We start from the raw sequence: 18,880 nt of genomic DNA, 5'->3' as shown, positions 1-18,880 counted from the left end.
GACAAATTACTTTTAATTGTTTTCATTCAATTATGAGCACCCCTGAAAACAGCTATTTCATAAAGTCACAAATTCCCAGGTGAGACAAAGAACTAGAGATGGTCCATGTACTCAAGGAACTTATATTCTATTTCATTAATAAGAAAAATAAAATAAACCTTAAGTGAGTTATTAGAAAATAGGTATATGCCATAGAACTTTTCAAATAGGTCTAAAAAAATACTTGCTGTTTCAAATAGGACTAAAAAAATGCTCAATGACTCATTAAAGAGAATTTTAGGAAACAGAGAAAGAAAAGACAAACTGAATTGGGGTGACGAGGGAAGGGGATAACTTAAGCTTGGCCTTGAAGAATAAGCAATTTAGCATACCACTAATTTCAACTTTCTTTTTCAAAACACAATAATCTCCTGGAACATACAGGTTCCCCTATAAGTGTTGTCCCAACTAGAATGCATTGTTCGGAGTTCCCCGCAACAGCAAGCCTTTCATACTTGGACTTTTAACCTCTCTGTTTCCTGAAATTCTCCCTGCCTATTCACCAAATGATGACCATCATTGTTTTCCTTTCTCCTTTGAAACCTCTAATAACCCTCAAGTCAGATGATCCCACCCACCAAGAACTAGGAGAGCCTGCAGAGTGAGGGCTGAAGGTTTATGACCTTATTTATGCCAAGTAGATTTTAATCATCAGAACTACCCTGACTCTTTGAGAGAATGCCACAGAAGGATAAACTGAAACAAAACAAAAAGGTTCAAGGTGTCTCCAAAAAGGTACAAAGGAATCTTTTGTAATTCCTTCCAAGCTTCGCCCTGAAGCTTTGGGGATGGGTATTTAAGTATCATCCAGACCCTGAAGCATGACCATGCTGTTTACTCTTAGTCTCCCTCACCTTGTGTGTGAATTACTGCAACTGTCCTTTACCATGGCTTACAGACCCTAGAACACCCCCACCCAGTCCATCCTATATGCCTCTGTCAAGACAATCTTCCTCGACCACAGCGTGGTCTGCAAAACACATTTTGGTCAAAAATCTTCAGGGGATCTCCGCTACTGACAAAGTGCAGTCCAACGCTAGCTTGTGCTTCCTCAAAGCACCCAGAGAAAACGCGAGAATATTTGTGGAGCAGGTACAGACAACCAGAGGAGACTTCCTGAGGACAAGTACAGAAACAGCATCCCTAATGGCCTGAGGGGGGAGCAATACCACTGCCCACCTGTAATTCATTCCTAGCCCAGCACAAGGGCTAGAAAGCGCTGGTTAGGTAATCTGCCCTCTTCAACCATATTTCTCATGTTTATTTGTTTTCTCTTCTGCAGTGCTTATCAAATTTTACTGTGCATACGGGTCACCTGGGATTTTTGTGAAAAGGCAAATTCTGATTTTTGAGATTCAGCATTTCTAACAAGCTCCCAGGTGAGGCCGGCTCTGCTGGTCAGAGGTCCACACTCTGAGCAAGGAGACTCTATTGCAACGGTTCTCAACCATGGCTGTGCATTACAGTCACCTGGGAAACTTAAAGGCCTGGATACCCCGGCTCTACCTCAGTTCACTCAGAATCTTTAGGGGTCTTGTGGTTAAAGCTCCCTAAGTGACTTGACTGTGCAGCCAAAGTTGCATTTTCTACTTCAGCCAAACCGTTCTCTCCCTATTCCCTCTACCCGGTGCCTTTCCCTGGGCAGTGTTCCGCGCATCCACTGCCCCTTCGCTGCTCAGCTCAGTCCTGCCCCTGGTCAGGCCTCACACCCGTCCTCCTCCTGTGCAGACGGCTCCAGTCCTAGCACTGGCTGCATCCTCCGACCCTCCGCTACCCTGCCCCATGCCTGACTCTGCCCGCCGTTAGCAGTGGAGGGGGTGCCCCTGGAAGCAGGTACTGTGTATCACGCTTCATACTCTCAAGGCCTAGGAAGTACGTACAAATGTTACAAGTACCTTGTTATGATCCCGAGATGGACATTTATGGAAATGCCGCAAATAACAGCAGCGAGTTCTTTAGAGTCTGAAAAGAAAAGCAACGAAACATCCTCATAGAGCACAAGTACTTTCTCAGGCAGGAGGGGTATTTTCAGGACTTGACCATGCCTGTCAGACAGGTGCAGAGATCTGCTTCCTCTCAACTGAGAAAAGCAAAGCCCTATCCAGTCACCAAGATCGGCTCTTAGGAAAGGTCAAAAAGGAAGAAAGAAGTCGGAGCCCAGGGTCATGACCTTTAGGGTAAACGATGGAGAGGCTCAAATAACAAGCCATTCCCCACCACACAGAAGCAAGAACTCTCTGGGCATGATGGTCACAGGGGCCCATTCAAATTGGGGAATGATTGGACTGGGTACCCCAATTTAACTAAATCCCTAACCTCTCCATTTTAGAGTATAAAAGGTACCTAGTACCATAAATAAACAGCAAAAGAAGGGAAACTGTCAATATAGCCGTTTTCAAAACCTGAATTCATGAAATGCTGAATTAACAGACAAGACTATCTTATAATATCAGTCTCAGCCAGAAAACATTTTTAATGGGAAATCAGAAAAGAAAAAGAAAAAAAAACCTAGTAAAAGACTTCCAGTGGTCAGAACAAAGCATGGAAGACACCTAGGGAAATCAAGCACAATTCCAAACTGAGAAAAATTTAAATCAGGAGATGCAGAGTCATAGATGAAGAGATTGGCTTCTGAAGTCAAATAGGTCTGGATTAAAATTCTAGCTCTTGCCACATACTCTGTGTCCTTGGGCAAATTCTTTCTAGGCCTCAGTTTTCTCTCTGAGAAATGGGGATCATAATGACAATTTATGTATCTATTTTAAATGATAATTGTAGCAGCTCCTCAAACAATGTATACCACATAGTAAATGCTAAACACATTAATTCTGTTTTTAATCTATTCAGTTAGGCCTTTACCATAAGAGCCATGTCATATAGTGGTCATATTACAGTAACCTACCCTGTTACCCTACCAAGACACACACCTTTTCCTGAACTTGCATTCATGTTTTTAATACTTCAGTGCTTCTGCATACTATGACTTTTTCCTGGAATGAACCCTCTCAACTTCCTCCCCTCCTCCTCTTATTCTGTTTTTAAGTCTCACTTCCATGCTACCTCCTCTCCTCTGGGTGTTTTCTTTGTCACCTTTACCACCAGAGGCTGTCTCCTAAACTTCTAGAGTACTTTATAGGGACCTGTATTAGAGTACATTACACCTCACACACTGAATTGTGTTTCTTTCTCTTTGTGAACTTCCAGAGCCATGCTGTCCAACATGACAGCCATTTGCCTCATGTGCCACTATTAATATTTAAATGAATTAAAAATAAGTTAAAATTCATTTCCTCAATCCCATGAGCCACATGTTAAGTGCTCAAGAGGCACACGTGGCTATGACTGCTGTATTGGACCACACAGAATACTGCCATCATTCAGAATATTCTCCTGAACGGCACTGTTCCACCTCTTGGGCGGGGACCATGTCTTGTTCATTCCTAGAGCCTCACACACACTGTCGTGAGTCTGTAAATGAATGACGATATCCACAAATACAGGCATGTTTACACATCCTCTTTTGGCTGAATGAGAAACGATAAATTATTGATTAATGTTTAAACCTATAAGAAAGAAAAACTAAAAATAAATCCAAGAATATGTTGCATGAAAAGATCAAGATTATAATCCAACCTCTGGCAAAAGTCATTTGCATATTCAATGGAATATGAAATATATACTTTAATAATTAAAATTGTGTAAACAGTTTATATACATACCAAAAAGCCTACAAGAGAAAATATAGGCAAAACACTAGCATGAAGGCCGTGAGAAGGCAGGCAATGAACAGAGGGTGCTTAATCATATGAGCGAGTTGAGAAGTCCCACTCCGTCTTCTGATAATTTATAGTTATTCTGCTAGTAGACCATTAAGGCTTTACGGTAAGGGATATCACTACAATGTGTGAATAGTTAGTTCTGTTTGGTACTTGGGGTGTGTGTTACTTGCCTAGGTTCGCCAAGTCTACTTGCTCCTTAATCTCAGAAGCAGAGCATAGCCCTGTCATGTGGGAAGGTGGAAATCAGCGCTGTGGTGTCTAACAGACTCAGGCGAGGCCAACAGCATGGCCAACAGGAAGCATTTCTTTCCCTCAAGGCCGAACCAGAGTTGCAAAATTACTCTTTTTGTGAATCCTGCTTTCTTCCCAATGACTCCTCAGCCTGTCTCTGTGCCCCCCTATCCTGAACAAAGATTGCTGAGATACCCAATTATTAGCCCTGCTTCATGCTGCCACCCAGTCCAGTGTCGGCCGCCTCTCCCTCAGTGCCTCCTTCAAATCACTCAGCACAAGTCCAAATCCTACAAAACGACCCCTGTCTTGCTAGATGTCCCACAGGCCCCCTGCTGTGCTCTCTCCTTTGCTGTGTCAAGTTAATAAACCTAACTATGGTTATAGTCATGTTCCCACAATCTTTCCCTGTGACCAAACTTCAGGAACTATCTTGTAATGGCATTCATTTCACTCCATAAAATTTTCCATAGCAGGAAGGAAGAGAATGTCTTTTGCTCATCTGATTTTTTATCCAGAACCATGTTTCTCAATTCAGTCACAAAAAGGAATGAAGTACCGATACATGTTCCAACATGGAGGGACCTTGAAAATATTATGCTAAGTGAAAGAAGCCAGCCACAAAAGGCTACATACTGCATAACTCCACTTATATGAAATGTCCAGAATGGGCAACTCCATAGACACAGAGGATATTAGCGGTTGCCAGAGGCTGGTGGGGGGACGGGAATGGAGACTGCTTGCTCATGGGTGTGGGGTTTCTTTTGGGGGTGATGAAAATGTTCTGGAATTATACAGTGATGATGGTTGCCCAACCTTGGGAATATATGAACAACTACTGAACTGTATACTTTAAAAGGGTGAATTTTATGGTGAGTAAATTATATCTTAATTAAAAAAGAACTAAGTTTCTGCCTTTGACTGGGAATACAGTCTTCTGTACTCCCATCGAAGGAAAACAGCCTCGAAGGAAAACAGCCTCTTGCAGGAAGCTCATTAAACTACTTTGGATAGAGTTACTTAATTGATCCCAGTAGCACTTAACAAAATTTCCCAAGTAAATCATTCTATCTTGTGTTTATTCATAGTGATCCCTAGTTTGTTTCCTTCTCATTCTGTTGTTTCTACCGTTTTCCCTAAAGTCCATCAGTTCTGTGTCTTGAAATTTCACCATAAAACTGCCTTGGCAAATAAGTTAACTCTTCAAATGTTGTTCTATAGTTAAAAAACAATGTACAGATATAGCTTCACTTGTCAGCTTGTCTCCAGCTACCAAAAATACATTTCCCAAGACGCTGTTGGGCATAGAAGGGTTAAACAGAGATGCCCAGGAGCTGCTGGTACTGGAGCAGCTCTAATGCTGCCAAACAGGACATATGATTCTATGCAATGGAGGATCCACCTTCAACTGTAATTACAAGTAGAAAATGACTCCTCGTTCAGAAACGGCTTAACACACCCCTCCTATTGCCACAGTGCACAAAGCACATTCATCTCACAAAGCAAGACAGCATCTAACCAAGAGACCACTGAAAAGAAAGAGGCACAGAATGGCAGCCCCATTAACCAATGAGGTGGACAACCAACATGGGACAAAGCATTTAGTGGGAAGGACAGCCTTCTCTGGAAATCCAGTGTGGGGGAATGGCATTTGAGCGTGCTCTGAGCAAGCGAATCAGTAAAAAACCAGGACTTTTCTACTTTTTAACAACTTGTCATTAGGACTCTCAAGCAAGGGGCAGACATCCCCACACAGGAGACATGTGGGTCGCAATGTGGGACCCCAAGAACAGTCACAGATCATGGCGGAGAATGTCCCCTGGCCACTCGGTGAGGGCAGGGCCAGCCTCTCGGAGGAGAGGAAACTGTAAGTAACATCCAAATCCATGCTGTATATTCAGAGCTCATGTTATAGAAATATTCAGAGTACACTATGGAGACCAGTGATTCTTACTTCACAGTGTGGGTTCTATTATTCTTAACGAACTTCTAGCCTTTTGGTATGATTACATAGAGAAACCTATACCCATGGCAGATGGCAGTGGTTTCAGGGCCCCCAGAGTTTCGACAATCCACCCCTTACCCCCCAAAGTAGTCTATACTTAATGTATTCTCTTTCTTGAAGGTTTTCGTCCCCAGTGAAATGCATGAATTCAGCCTTATAAGAGAAGCCTAGGGAACCAGCTACTTCACCTACTTCCCAGTTTTGTCCAAGTTTGGCTGATTCACAATTTCAGCATGTTGTTTAATGCAAAGTCATCATGTCACAGTATCTTCAAATAACATGGGCTCCTCCCTCCCTCCTTTAGCAGTATAAAGGAATAAAAAAGAACAAAAACTATATGGGCTGTCTCTCACCCTGTATTCATTCACCCAACATACATTGAGTACCAGGTACTGTAGCAGGTGTTGGGAACACAAAAGAGAAAAAGGACTTATTCTGTAGTGGTGAAACAGATATGTGCCCAACAGGGAAATGCTCCCAATGTCCCTAACATGGGGGTAACAGTGAGTCAGAGAAGGCTTCACCACAGAGGTAACACTAGAGCTGAACTGAGCCAGGCCCTCCTCAGACAAACAGATCAGTGAGAGCAGGGGCAGAGAACACATTTCAGGTCAGCAGAGGGGACAGCATGAGCAAAGTCACTCAGATGTGAGAATGCTTGGGTTTCAGGAACAATGGGGCAAGTCCTCAGTATAGCTAGGGCACAGCCCGGGAGGTGGGAGAGGAGAGGAAACAGGGCCAGATTGTGACGTGTAACCACCTGGCTGAAGAATACTGGCCCAGAAATCGCTTTGAGTTACTTACATCAGTGAAATGATTTAAAAAAAAAAAAGTGTCTTTTTAGAGAATAAATTGCTTGGCAGGAAAAAATGTCCTACAGCAGGACAAATATTGCTCACTATAAACCACTTTTGAAAGGGAAAGACTCTTTACATAAACAATAGCTAATAATGTCGCTTATACAGGTCTGCTAAGCAGTATACGCCTTGAGCCTACAGTAAAGTTTCACCATCAACTTGAGACGTTCTACTTTAAATAGACGTTTGTTTGTTTGTTTGTTTGTTTATTTATTTATTTATAATTCAAATTATGACTTCAAAAAGGGAAATGGAGCCACCTGCCCGGTAGTTAGGAATTAGGTAAGCACTTACATAAACTATAGATTTTTTAAGTAACAACATCTACATTAGATGGTATTGTGATGTCAAGATAAAACAAACTTAGTGCTTTAAACACTAAAAAATGACTCATCCATTTCATACAAAATACCTCGGTTTTCTAACGTCTCCATTGATGAACGTTTCGGTTTATGAACGCCGTAAATTTTATGGATCTGTGGTACCATTAGACAGTAAAATTCATGCTAAATTTTGCAGTTTTAGGGGTTGATTTTAAAGGTCTGGGACGGATTAATCCATTTGCATTATTTTCTATGGGGAAACCAAACCGCGCCTCGGTTTTCGAATGTTGCAGAACTCGAGCGGTCTTCCGGAATGGATTACGTTAGAAAACCAAGGTACCACTGTACAAGCAACCTATACAAAAAATAAAGGCCCCCCAATTTTTCTTTATCCTTGAAAGCAACATGGTACTACAATTAGCATGCACTTGAAGCTTTCACACTCTTTTCCGGCTACACCTGGAAGGTAATTAAAATGATCCACTTGGTAGTTAAATGAAGAAGTAGGCTAGGAAACCACGTGTTCATGTTATTATATTTTCCAAAGAAAAACTCCAAGGCCAAAGCCCACTCTACTGTCTCCATTTCCCAGAAGCCAGGTAGCAGCATCACAAACACAGGGCAGTAAGTCAGCAGTAAACGCTCACAACCCGTCTGTTTCAGTCACTGTAGCCAGTGAGTTGCTGGTTCTGAATAAACGAGCTCTGATAGAGGACTTTGCATTTTCTACAAACACTATGCATTGTCAACGGGTAAACCGCCATGCCTTCCTAATGCTGAGGCGGGTGAGTATCCTGTTGCTATGGTAATGGCATACCACCTCCAACTATCACCCATGGACAGTATATTCAATTATGATGATGGTCTAGATAAAGCAGAAAATAATCCAGGTTATCACAGTGACTGTATTTTTATCATCTGGATAAACATGGATTATTCCCCTTTCTATGCTAAATCAAAGGCAAGACTGGAACCAACCTGCACAAAATAATTATTTAAGCCAGTATCAGCAAAATGGTAATTTACATTCTATTCAAATAGGTATGTATATTAAGGACAAGACTAAAAAGCATATTTTACTGGAGCTCCCCTTTGGGAAATCTTTACTGTTGTGCTTCAGGGAAACAAAAGAAAAGAGAGATGGCTGTCAGTGTTTCCTTTCAGTTAATCAGAGTCCCCTTAACATACAGCTGAGTAGCTCGATCTTTAACTGAAGGGTGTGATGTACAGTCTTCGTCTTCTTATCCTTGGCCCTGGGAGAGTGAACAAGAAAGGCAAAGAAAGCATGGTGGTCTTACAAACTTCTACGCCACTTGTTTTAATTTCTCCATCAAGAAGAGATCACCCTAAGCTAAGTCTACACAGATCAATTATGGTGACTCACACACTAAATGATAAAATTAGTAATTTCTAAAATGAAGGCAAGCTTAAATCAGGGGCTGTCCCTCACCCCCCTACCAGGTATGGAGTCGGGAATGGGAGGAAGTCTGGGAAGAAAGGTGCCCATGGCCACTGGCCCCTGAAAGAGGGAGAATGACGAAAGAGATGGGAGTGAGTGCCTTCTATGTGTGAAGTTCGTCTCTCTTCTGGTATAGTTCAGACTTATGGTTCTCATGCTACCACATGGCCCTCACCATCCTCATTACTCCAGGATTGGGACACATAGCACATGGGTGTGTGTGTTCTGTGTAATCAGAACGTGCTTGACATGGCTGTCATTGCTCTGTTACGTGTAGGCTGAGTTTGTTTCCTCATTTGAACTACCTCACATGAGCTGCTATGAGGAATAACTTAAAGGAAATCACTTTATAAACATAAAGCATTGCCTCAAATGTTATCTATGAGTATACCAATGTCTTGAAGTAGACATTTCATCATTACCTTATTGGCATTATGCTTTATCAATCTCCTAAAGTATCTATTACGAAGTTAAACAGAACATTTCTGTATCCACCAGCTATTTTTAACTGTTGAAAAAAACAACTGCATAGCACTTATTATTGTTCATGTACATTTACAGGTCAAAAAACAGCCTCTTAAATACTACCCAAAGTTCTATTTTATAATGTAATTCTTTCTGCTAAAGTCAAGAACAGGTTAAATGTCAGGCAGAGAATGCCAGAGAAGTAGAGGAGATCTGCTTTTCTTAAACATAACTTCCCACATGTCCTCAGAGTTTATCTAAAAAAATTGAACATATACAAAAGCTCTTAGCCTTAGACAAAAGAGATGTTTTTAGCTCATTTCTCAAAAATCTCTTAGATGTATGCTCAGAGACAAACTATGAAAACAATAATATTCAATTAATATGAAAAGCAACCTTGGATCAAATATATGGTGATGGAAAGAGAACTGACACTGGGTGGTGAACCCACAATGTGATATATTTTTGAGGTATTACAGAATTGTACACCTGAAATCTATGTAACTTTGCTAACAATTGTCACCCCAACAAACTTTAATTTAAAAAAATAAAAAAGAAAGAAAAGCAGCCTTTTCATTTTTATTTAATGTTGAAAAGGAAGAAATAACCCCTTTGGCATTTTTCAAAGCTGAGCTCGCCACCAGTCCTTACTATGCATGCTGACTGGTGAGCTCAGAGGAGTGGTTACTTGGTTCAGTGGCCCCTGCCCTGCAGTGGCACAAACACATTCACTGTAGAAATGAGGGACCCATAGAAACTCCGTCCACAGACAGACATACACCCATTTCCCCCAACGGGAATGAAGACCAAGCTTTTTTTTTTTCTGGATAGTCTTCTTGTTTATCTGGAGAAAAATCCTTATGGACTATTTTCAGCTAACACAACACAAAATGTCTTATGCACCAAAAATAAATAAAGGAGGGAAGGAAGAAGGAAGGAAGGGAGGAAGGAAGGAAGGAAGGAAATAAGAAAGGAAGGCAGGTACAAAAATATTAAACTGACTTTTAATAAATTAAAATAATTTTTAACATTTCATGCAGATAGGTTTCAGTTGATTTTGATATTCTTTTCCTGTTATCACAAGGCTGCTAAAACCTGTTTCAGACTTTTCCTCCACTTCACTTGAACAATAACTACCCAAATTAAAAAAATGAGAACTTTTGACTCTCATGCTTGATACAGAAATATATTCAAGGGCAATGTTTCTCTTGTTAAAGGTAGGAGTAAGGCAAAAGATATTTGGCTGCTGCAGGAAACAAAAATATTCAGTCTGTGGTTTAAATTAAAACTCATTTTCAGTAATACATAAGAAAATAGGTAATTTCAATGAAAAACACATGAGAGAGTTGAATCTCAATGTATGATAACAGACAATTACAAATATTTGGGTATGTATTTCAAATGGCAATGAACATTGTACATCATTTTAACAAAAGACTTCCCCTCCTGGAGGTGTTACTATTTAACATTTACAAAGTGTCAATACTGCTTGGAGTGTGCAGCTCTTTAGAACAATGTGTATAAATTCTTGTTCTAAATTCTGGTGTGGGAAAAAAATAGCATGTATGACTAATTACATGCTCTATACAATTTCTTTTCTAGTTCTGAAACAAATAAAAAAATTCACACTAAAAAACGTTTCATATAATTAATTTTTTAGAGGGTCAGCTCATTTGGAAAACCATGGCACCAAAAGGACTTAAAACAACCTAGATAAAATACTTTATCATATGCAATGGAGACATTGAAGAATAATATGATTAGAATTAGATTTATAAAATGCCACTTAAAAGTTGGAATTGAGAATCTCTGGCCCAGTTAGTATCCCCCCAAGGTTTAATCCACTTCATGGGATTACCTTGCTCCAACCAGGACCACAACCCCTGAACGGTTTCCTGTTAAACCCTTTCATCTCTTTTATTCAAGGCCAAATCTCTAAAAAATTTAGACAAAAAGCAGTTGGAGGGCTGAGAAACATGGTTAACAGGCTATCTAATATCCAAGAACAGTGATAATTCTCAAATCCATGGCCCAAAGTACTAAGCAAGATTTGCCTAAACTGCTATATTTAGACACTCATTTAAGAGTCTAATAAATCTGAGTTCTGGGTTACAAACTTCACCCATCTGAAAATCACGAAACTTTGGGGCAAGTTATTCAACTTGGAGCCTGTTTCCTCATCTGAAAAAATGAGGTTAATCCCACCACACAGGATTGTTATAAAGATTAAGTGGGAGAGCATGTATGTAAAGTGTTTAGTACTCTATTTAGTACATAATAGGGGCTCAGTAAATATTTCTGCTCACATTCCATTTTCAATTCCACAGCTTAAGATTTGACTAGGTATCTACTGTCCATCTTTTGCCTGAACTCACTTGTCTTCTTTCTTGAAAGTTTCACTGTTTCGTTTTACTCCTACAATCAATCTTCAACATGAAAATTAATTCCAAAGGTACCATTTCAACTACACTACTTCCTGCTCAAATTACTTCCTGCTCAACTCCTCCTTCCTGCTCAAGTCTTTCCACTCTACAGAATGAAAAATAAGATCAATTTTTGGCCTGGTCTCGCCTCAAGACACAAGCATCTCCTCCCATTACCCCTGAGAATTCATTCTAGTCAAACAGATCTCCTAATCAACTCCAGGGATAGGTGACCCAAGCCCTTGTGTGGGCATATCAGGACAGGCCACCCTCTAAAGCAGTGCTGCTCAAAGTGTGGTTCATGGACCAAAGATGGTTCCTCATCAGAGAAGTACAGCACAACAATTTGACAAAGTAATTTTAGTTTGTTGAATCTAATATTTAAAAATTGGGGATTATATTTTGTACGTCTTTTAAATTTGGATTTTCCTTCTTGTATTTTACAAATTATTAGTCTCCCCCAAACTGGGAAGAAAAACTAGTGCTTCACCATGGACAGTTTGAGAAGCACACTGCTGTACTGTTCTGTCCTGCGCTATTGAGTGCTATGTTCCAAGGCTCCTAGAGCACAGCTAGTCTCTCCTACCCACAATGGAGGGTTTAAGGTGTCCTGACCACTGAGGGCAACACTAAGCTGGAAAGAGCCTGCTCTATCTCAGGAGCAAACGTAGTCATCTATCACATACTATGTAACAATTTACTATGGCATAGAATTTAATATAAAGTTAATCCATTTGGGGCCCCTTTCAAGGCATTCTCTACATGTTCACTCACTCTTTTAATAAGATTCTTTAGTTAGACATTAACTTCAGGCAAATGTGCTAAAAGTATCAAGTATCAAAATAAAATATTTAAATAAGTGAACACTGAGGACATTATGAGGAAGTTCTAGCTGATTTGTTCTTTTATCAGCAGTATAGATTCATTAACACTATCTCCTTATCTGTAAGATGACTTTTACCAGTGCCTTCTATGTAAATTATAAACCCCAGTGCCTGGGTACAGAGCCAGGTACAGTAAGCTGTTGCAGATTCTTTTTTTTTTTTTTTTTTAATTGAGGAACAGTGTGTTTTTCCAGCCCATCAGCTTGATGAGCTAACCCAGTAAGGTGCACAAAATTGGCCAATTATTAAAGTGGGTGGCTGGCCAAGTACCTCCTATCTTGATCCAGAAATTTAATTTAAAATAGTGGGTGTTTAAACAGTGTTTAAACAATTATGTTCAAAGAATTATATGAGGAGGTGAGGATATACCAAGATTAATAATACCCAGTGCCGGGACTCTAGGAGCTTACAACCTAGAAGGGGAATAATATAAGTACACAAGTAACTGTTATACAAAGTGATATCCAGTAGGCATTGTGAGAGATTTCTAAATCTCTGTTTATATAGAAGTTCAAAGAAGATGATCTCACATCTAACTGGGAGAGTCTGGTCAGGTTTTATGGGATCAGGTGCACTTGAGGGAAGCTTAAGAGGATGGACAGCTAATAGGATGAGATGGAGAATGAAGATATGAGCATGTGATTAGTTACACACACACACACACACACACACACACACACACACACACAGTTTGTTGCCCATACATCCTCCTCACAGTCTATGGCAACTGTTTCAAAAACTATTATATCATTTGTAAAAGTTGTAAACTGCTAAGAAAATCCATTTCCTCACCACCGGATTGTATTTTGTGGTTGTTAACTCAAACAGTGAATGTAAGAAATCACTTTTCCAACATTAGGAAAAGCACAGTCTACTCATTTATAAGGTTAACAAGGTTCTTTAGTTATAAAATATAAACATCAACTTCTTTAGGTTGATCAGAGTGCAGAAGTCCAAAGGGATATTCCAGAGTGAGAGGTGACAAGCCAGAAGAGAACATGTAAGCATCACCTAGGAATTATCAGACACTTGGGAGGGGACTGCACTGGGTCACAGACTTAGTTGGGTATTAAAAGGAGGGGACTTTTCCTGCAAGCTGAAGAACATGTGGACAGTTAGGTCACAATAAAATGAAACTACACACCTAAACTCTACCTAACACTTCATCTCAGCAGACCTCCCAAGTTTTCCTTATCTGTTAGCTCCTGACTGACTGCAATTCGTGAGCATCCCAACCTGTAAAGGAAACTGAATCTTAAAAAGATTTAAAAAAAAATATTCCCAAAAAAAGAAATATTCCAACAGCTGTTTCTTCACCCTCCATTCCCTAGGAGCCTAGAAATGATACTTTTTTCCATTACAGTTGTCTTAATAGAAAATGTCCTTTTCACTAGGTGAATATTCCTCTTATTTTTTATGTTTTAACCTAGCAAATATCTGTCAATGCAATTGGAAGAACATGGGCTTTTGAGAACCAAATGATGCAAGTTTTCCTGGAGTGCAGGTCATACCTGAGAGAGTACTGGGAGATGAAGCCAATGCATGGAGGGCTTGGAGAATCAACCTAGATGCACAGAGGCCTTGGAGTATAATTGTTATTACAATGGATAACATTTATTGAGCGCTAGCTGGGTGTTTCCCGTGGATTGTCTCATTTAATCTTCACACCTTATGACATGAATACACATATCAATATCATTTTATATAAGAGGAAATTGATGCTGAGAAAAACATATTTAATCACTAACATTTATATGAATAGGTTTCTCCTATTCTTTCAGGACTAAGGGCAGTGATAACTACACCGTCTGGAAGAAGACTAAGAAAGGCAGATTTGTAAGATGCCATTTTGGTGCCCAAATCAATCACACAAAACCAGGCCTTGAGATCTATAAGTTCAATGCTGTCCCTATCAAAACCCCAGCTGGATATTTAGCAGAAATTGATGCACTGATCCTAAAATCCATATAGAAACTAAGGGACCAAAAAGAGCCAAAACAATCTTCAAAAAAAAAAACCACAAAGTTAGAGGATTCACGCTTCCAATTTCAAAACTTAATCCAAAGCTGCAGTAATCACAATTGTGTGCTACTGGCATAAAAATAGACATAGAGGTCTAGAGGTCAATGGAATACAATTGAGGGTCCAAGAGAAAAAAACCTTACCTTTATGGTCAATTGATTTTTGATAAGGGTGCCTAGATAATTCAATTGGGAAAGAAGAATCTTTTCAGTAAATGGTGCTAAAACAACTAAAAAATCCACATGCAAAGAACTAAATTGGACCCCTGCCTTATACTATACATAAAAACGAACTCAAAATGGACCATTGACCTAAATGTAAGAGCTGAAACCATAAAACTCTTATGGGAACATATAAGTGTAAAACTCTGTGATTTGTATTAGGCAATGGTTTCTTAGTCATGACACCAAAAGCACACATGATAAAATAAAAAATCATATAAACTGGACATCATCAAAATTAAAAACATTTATGCCTCAAAGGACAATATCAAGAAAGTCCACAGAACAGGAGAAAACATTTGTAAATCATATATGTGGTAAAAGCCTTGTATCTAGAATATGTAAAGATTTCCAGTAAAGACAGCTGAGTACGTTGATGCTGTGCTCACCTCCTCTCAGGACCACATCAATTACAAGTAAACTACAGAAAACTATCATTGAGCATCTCCTGAAGTCTAGCTGAACCAAATCCCTGCAACTATGCAAATACAGAAGTAGCCACCTCAAGACTGGTAGGAAGGACAGAGACACTGAATGGGCTGGTCCACACCCACATGTGACCACTAAAAATCGGGAGGGGTATTTCAGCTGTGGGAGCCCCCTGCGGAGAAGCGAGGCATCCCATCCTCACACTAGGCTCCCCAGCCCAGGGTTCCAGTGACAGTGAGAGAAGTTCCCATAACTCCTGGTTGTGAAAACCAGCAGAAATTGTGGCTGAGTAAGCTGGAGGGCAGCTACAGTCCCAGCCACTCCTCCTTAAAGGACCCTTGCATGGACTTTCTCACTGAAGGACTCACTCAGTCTGAGCTGCAGCACCAGAGCAGCAGCTCAAAAGGCACCAGGGATATACAGGGAGGAACTGAGTTGTCTGGCTTTGGGACACAGGCTAAAGGGGCAGCTTTCACCCTGATGGAGGAGCTGGCAGAAGCCATTATTTCCTTGTTGAGTCCTACCCCTTCCCAGGATGCAGACATAGGCAGATGCTATATCTGAGTCTCCATCAAAGTGACTATCACCTTTGGTCTACCCCACCCTAGTGATTCTCCGAGACCCTGCCCCACCCAAATTTCACCCCCCACCCACCCCAGCCACTTCCAGTGTCTTTTCCATACCAACAACCTATCTTAGCTCAGGCTGAGGACTTTCCCAAAATCTCTCAAAGGTGCACAAAGCTCAAACAAGCAGTATCTGGCTTTGGTGTGTCCTGTACCTCTGGCTGAATAGTCCTAAGCCTGGCACTACCAACAGCTGGCCTCAGTTTGCAGACTGGCTCTTGAGGCACCTCCAAGCCCAGTGCAGGTGGCAGCCATCTGCAGATTGCTTTGTGGTTCATATCAAGTGGCCCCAGGTAGGGCACAGGCTGTGGCTAAACTTGGCCTGCAATGGGTCCCCTCCCATGGCACCCCAGGACTACACGCCCAGTGGCCAGCTTTGGACCAAGCCAGAGCATCACCCAGCCGCCTCCAAGGATGAAACACCCCAAGAGCAGACTGGGCAGGCACCAGAGCCCTGCTAAAGCGAACCCTGCTCTGTAGGGTCAGACCCTGCACAACAGCTCCTCCACTGTAGTCCTCACAACCAATCAGCCTGAGGGTCAATCCCTCCCACTGATGTACAAACAACAACCAAGGCTCAACTACAAGAGCACACACACAACTGACACAAGGGAAATACCTGGAGCACCCAGCTCTGGAGACCAGGGATACTGCACCACTGGGTCCCACAGGACACCTACTACATAAGACCACTCTACTAAGACTGGGAGGCATAGCAGCCCTACCTAATACATAGATACAAACACAGGGAGGCAGTCAAAACAGGGAGACAAAGAAATATGTCCCAAATGAAAGAACAGAACAAAGCTCCAGAAAAAGAACTAAATAAAATGGAGACAAGCAACCTACCAGAAGCAGAGTTCAAAACACTGGTTATAGGATGCTCAATGATCTCAGGGAGAACTTCAACAAAGAGACAGGAAACACAAAAATGGAGATAGAAAACATTAAAAAACAATCAGTCAGAAATAAACAATACAATAACTGAAGTGAGGAATACTTTAGAGGGAATTAACAGTAGATTGGAGGAAGCAGAGGATCAAATCAGCAATTGAGAAGATCAGGAAGCATAAAACACCCAATTAGACAGCAAAAAGAAAAAAAGAATACAAATAAAGGAGGATAGTTTAAGGGGCCTCTGGGACAACATCAAGTATACCAACATTTTTGTCATATGGGTACCAGAAGAAGAGAGAGAGGAAGGAATTGAAAACTTGTTTGCAAAAATAATGACAGAAAACTTCCCTAACTGGCAAAGGAAATAGACATTCAAGCCCAGACAGCACAGAGAGACCCAAACAAGATGAACCCAAAGAGACCCACACCGAGACACATCAAAATTAAAATGCCAAAGATTAAAGACAAAGAGGGAATCTTAAAAGCTGCGAGAGAAAAGCAGTTGGTTACCTACAAGGGAGCCCCTATAAGACTGTCAGCTGATTTCTCAGAAACTTTGCAGTCCAGAAGGGATGGGCAGGAAATAGTCAAAGTGATGAAAAGAAAGGACCTACAGCCAAGATTACTCTACCCAGCAAAGCTATCATTTAGAATCAAAGGATGGAAAAAGTGCTTCCCAGACAAGAAAAAGTTAAAGGAGTTCCTCACCACCAAACCAGTATTACAAGGAATCGTAGAAGGACTTAAGATGAAAAAAATCAAAACTATAAATCATAAAATGGCAATAACTACATATCTCTCAACAATTACTTTAAATATAAATGGATTAAATGCTCCAATCAAAAGATAGGTTGGCTAAGTGGATAAGAAAACAAGACCCTTACATATGCTGCCTACAAGAGATGCACTTCAGATTGAAAGGCACACACAGACTGAAAAAGATATTTCCTGAAAATGGAAACAAGCAAACAAACAAACAAAAAGCTATGGTAGCAATACTTATGCCAGAAAAAATAGACTTTAAAATACAGGCTATACCAAGAGGCAAAGAAGAACCCAATAATCCCACTTCTGGGTATTTATCCAAAGAAATCCAAAATGCTACTTTGAGGTGATGAATGCATCCAATGTTCATTGCAGCATTATTTATAATGGCCAAGAGGCAGCCTGGGTGTCCATCGATGGATGAATGGATAAAGAGTATGTGATATACACATGAGTATATATACAATGGAATATTACTTGGCCAGGGAAGGGAATGGGTTCTTGCCATCTGCAGCAGCATGGATGGACCTGGAGGGTATTATGCTGAGTGGAGTATGTCAGACAGAGAAAGACGGATGCGATGTGATTTCACTTATATGTGGAATCTGAAGAACAAAATAAACAAACAAACAAAACAGAAACACACTCACAGATACAAAGAACACTTTGATGGTTGCCAGACAGAAGGAGGGTTGGTGGTGAGAAAAAAGGGAAAGGGATTAACAAGTACAAATTGGTTGTTACACGGTAGTCATGGGGATGTAGGGTATAGCATAAGGAATATAGTCAATAATATTGTAATAACTATGTATGGTGTCAGATGGGTACTAGATTTATTGGGGTGATAGATGGGGGGGGGTTAGAGGGCAGGGTGAAAAAGTGAAGCGATTAATAAATACAAATTGGTAGTTACAAAATAGTCATGGGGATGTAAAGTAAACCATAGAGAATAGTCAACGATATGGTAATAGCTATGTATAGTGCCAGGTAGGTATTAGACTAATGAGGAGGATCACTTCTTAAATTATATAAATGTCTAACCACTATGCTGTACACCTGAAATTAATATAAAATAATATTGAGTGTCAAAATAAAGTGTAAAAAAATAAAATCTGGGCAGCTGGATGGCTCAGTTGGTTAGAGTGTGAGCTCTGAACAACAGGGTTGCCAGTTCGATTCCCACATGGGCCAGTGAGCTGCGCCCTCCACAACTAGACTGAAGACAACGAGCTGCCACTGAGCTTCCAAGGGGCGGCCAGATGGCTCAGTTGGTTAGAGCACGAGGTTTCAACAACAAGGTGGTCGATTCAATTCCCACATGGGATGAGGGGTTGTGCCCCCTGCAACTAAAATTGAAAATGGTGACTGGGCTTGGAGCTGAGCTCTGCCCTCCACAACTAGATTGAAGGACAATGGGCCCTGGAGAAACACACTGTTCCCCAATATTCCCCAACA

General features: G+C 40.7%; 1 protein-coding gene across 7 annotated transcripts in view; it reads right to left on the bottom strand.

Moving 5' to 3' along the window:
* The window catches only part of GREB1L (GREB1 like retinoic acid receptor coactivator), a 257,946-nt gene that overhangs the window by 199,983 nt on the left and 39,083 nt on the right, over window positions 1–18,880 (bottom strand). Inside the window, exon 1 of one of the 7 annotated variants that reach the window (XM_074340249.2) lies at window positions 1,935–1,953. The exons of the other annotated variants lie outside the window; for them this stretch is intronic. The gene's annotated coding sequence lies outside the window, so the exon portion shown is untranslated. Of the gene's footprint in view, window positions 1–1,934; window positions 1,954–18,880 lie in introns of those variants that run through there. 7 annotated transcript variants of the gene reach the window in all.

Source organism: Rhinolophus sinicus, chromosome 4 (assembly GCF_057876585.1).
Source record: "Rhinolophus sinicus isolate RSI-liver-muscle chromosome 4, RSI-T2T, whole genome shotgun sequence".
Lineage (NCBI taxonomy): Eukaryota > Metazoa > Chordata > Mammalia > Chiroptera > Rhinolophidae > Rhinolophus > Rhinolophus sinicus.
This window is presented reverse-complemented; position numbering and strand designations above follow the sequence as displayed.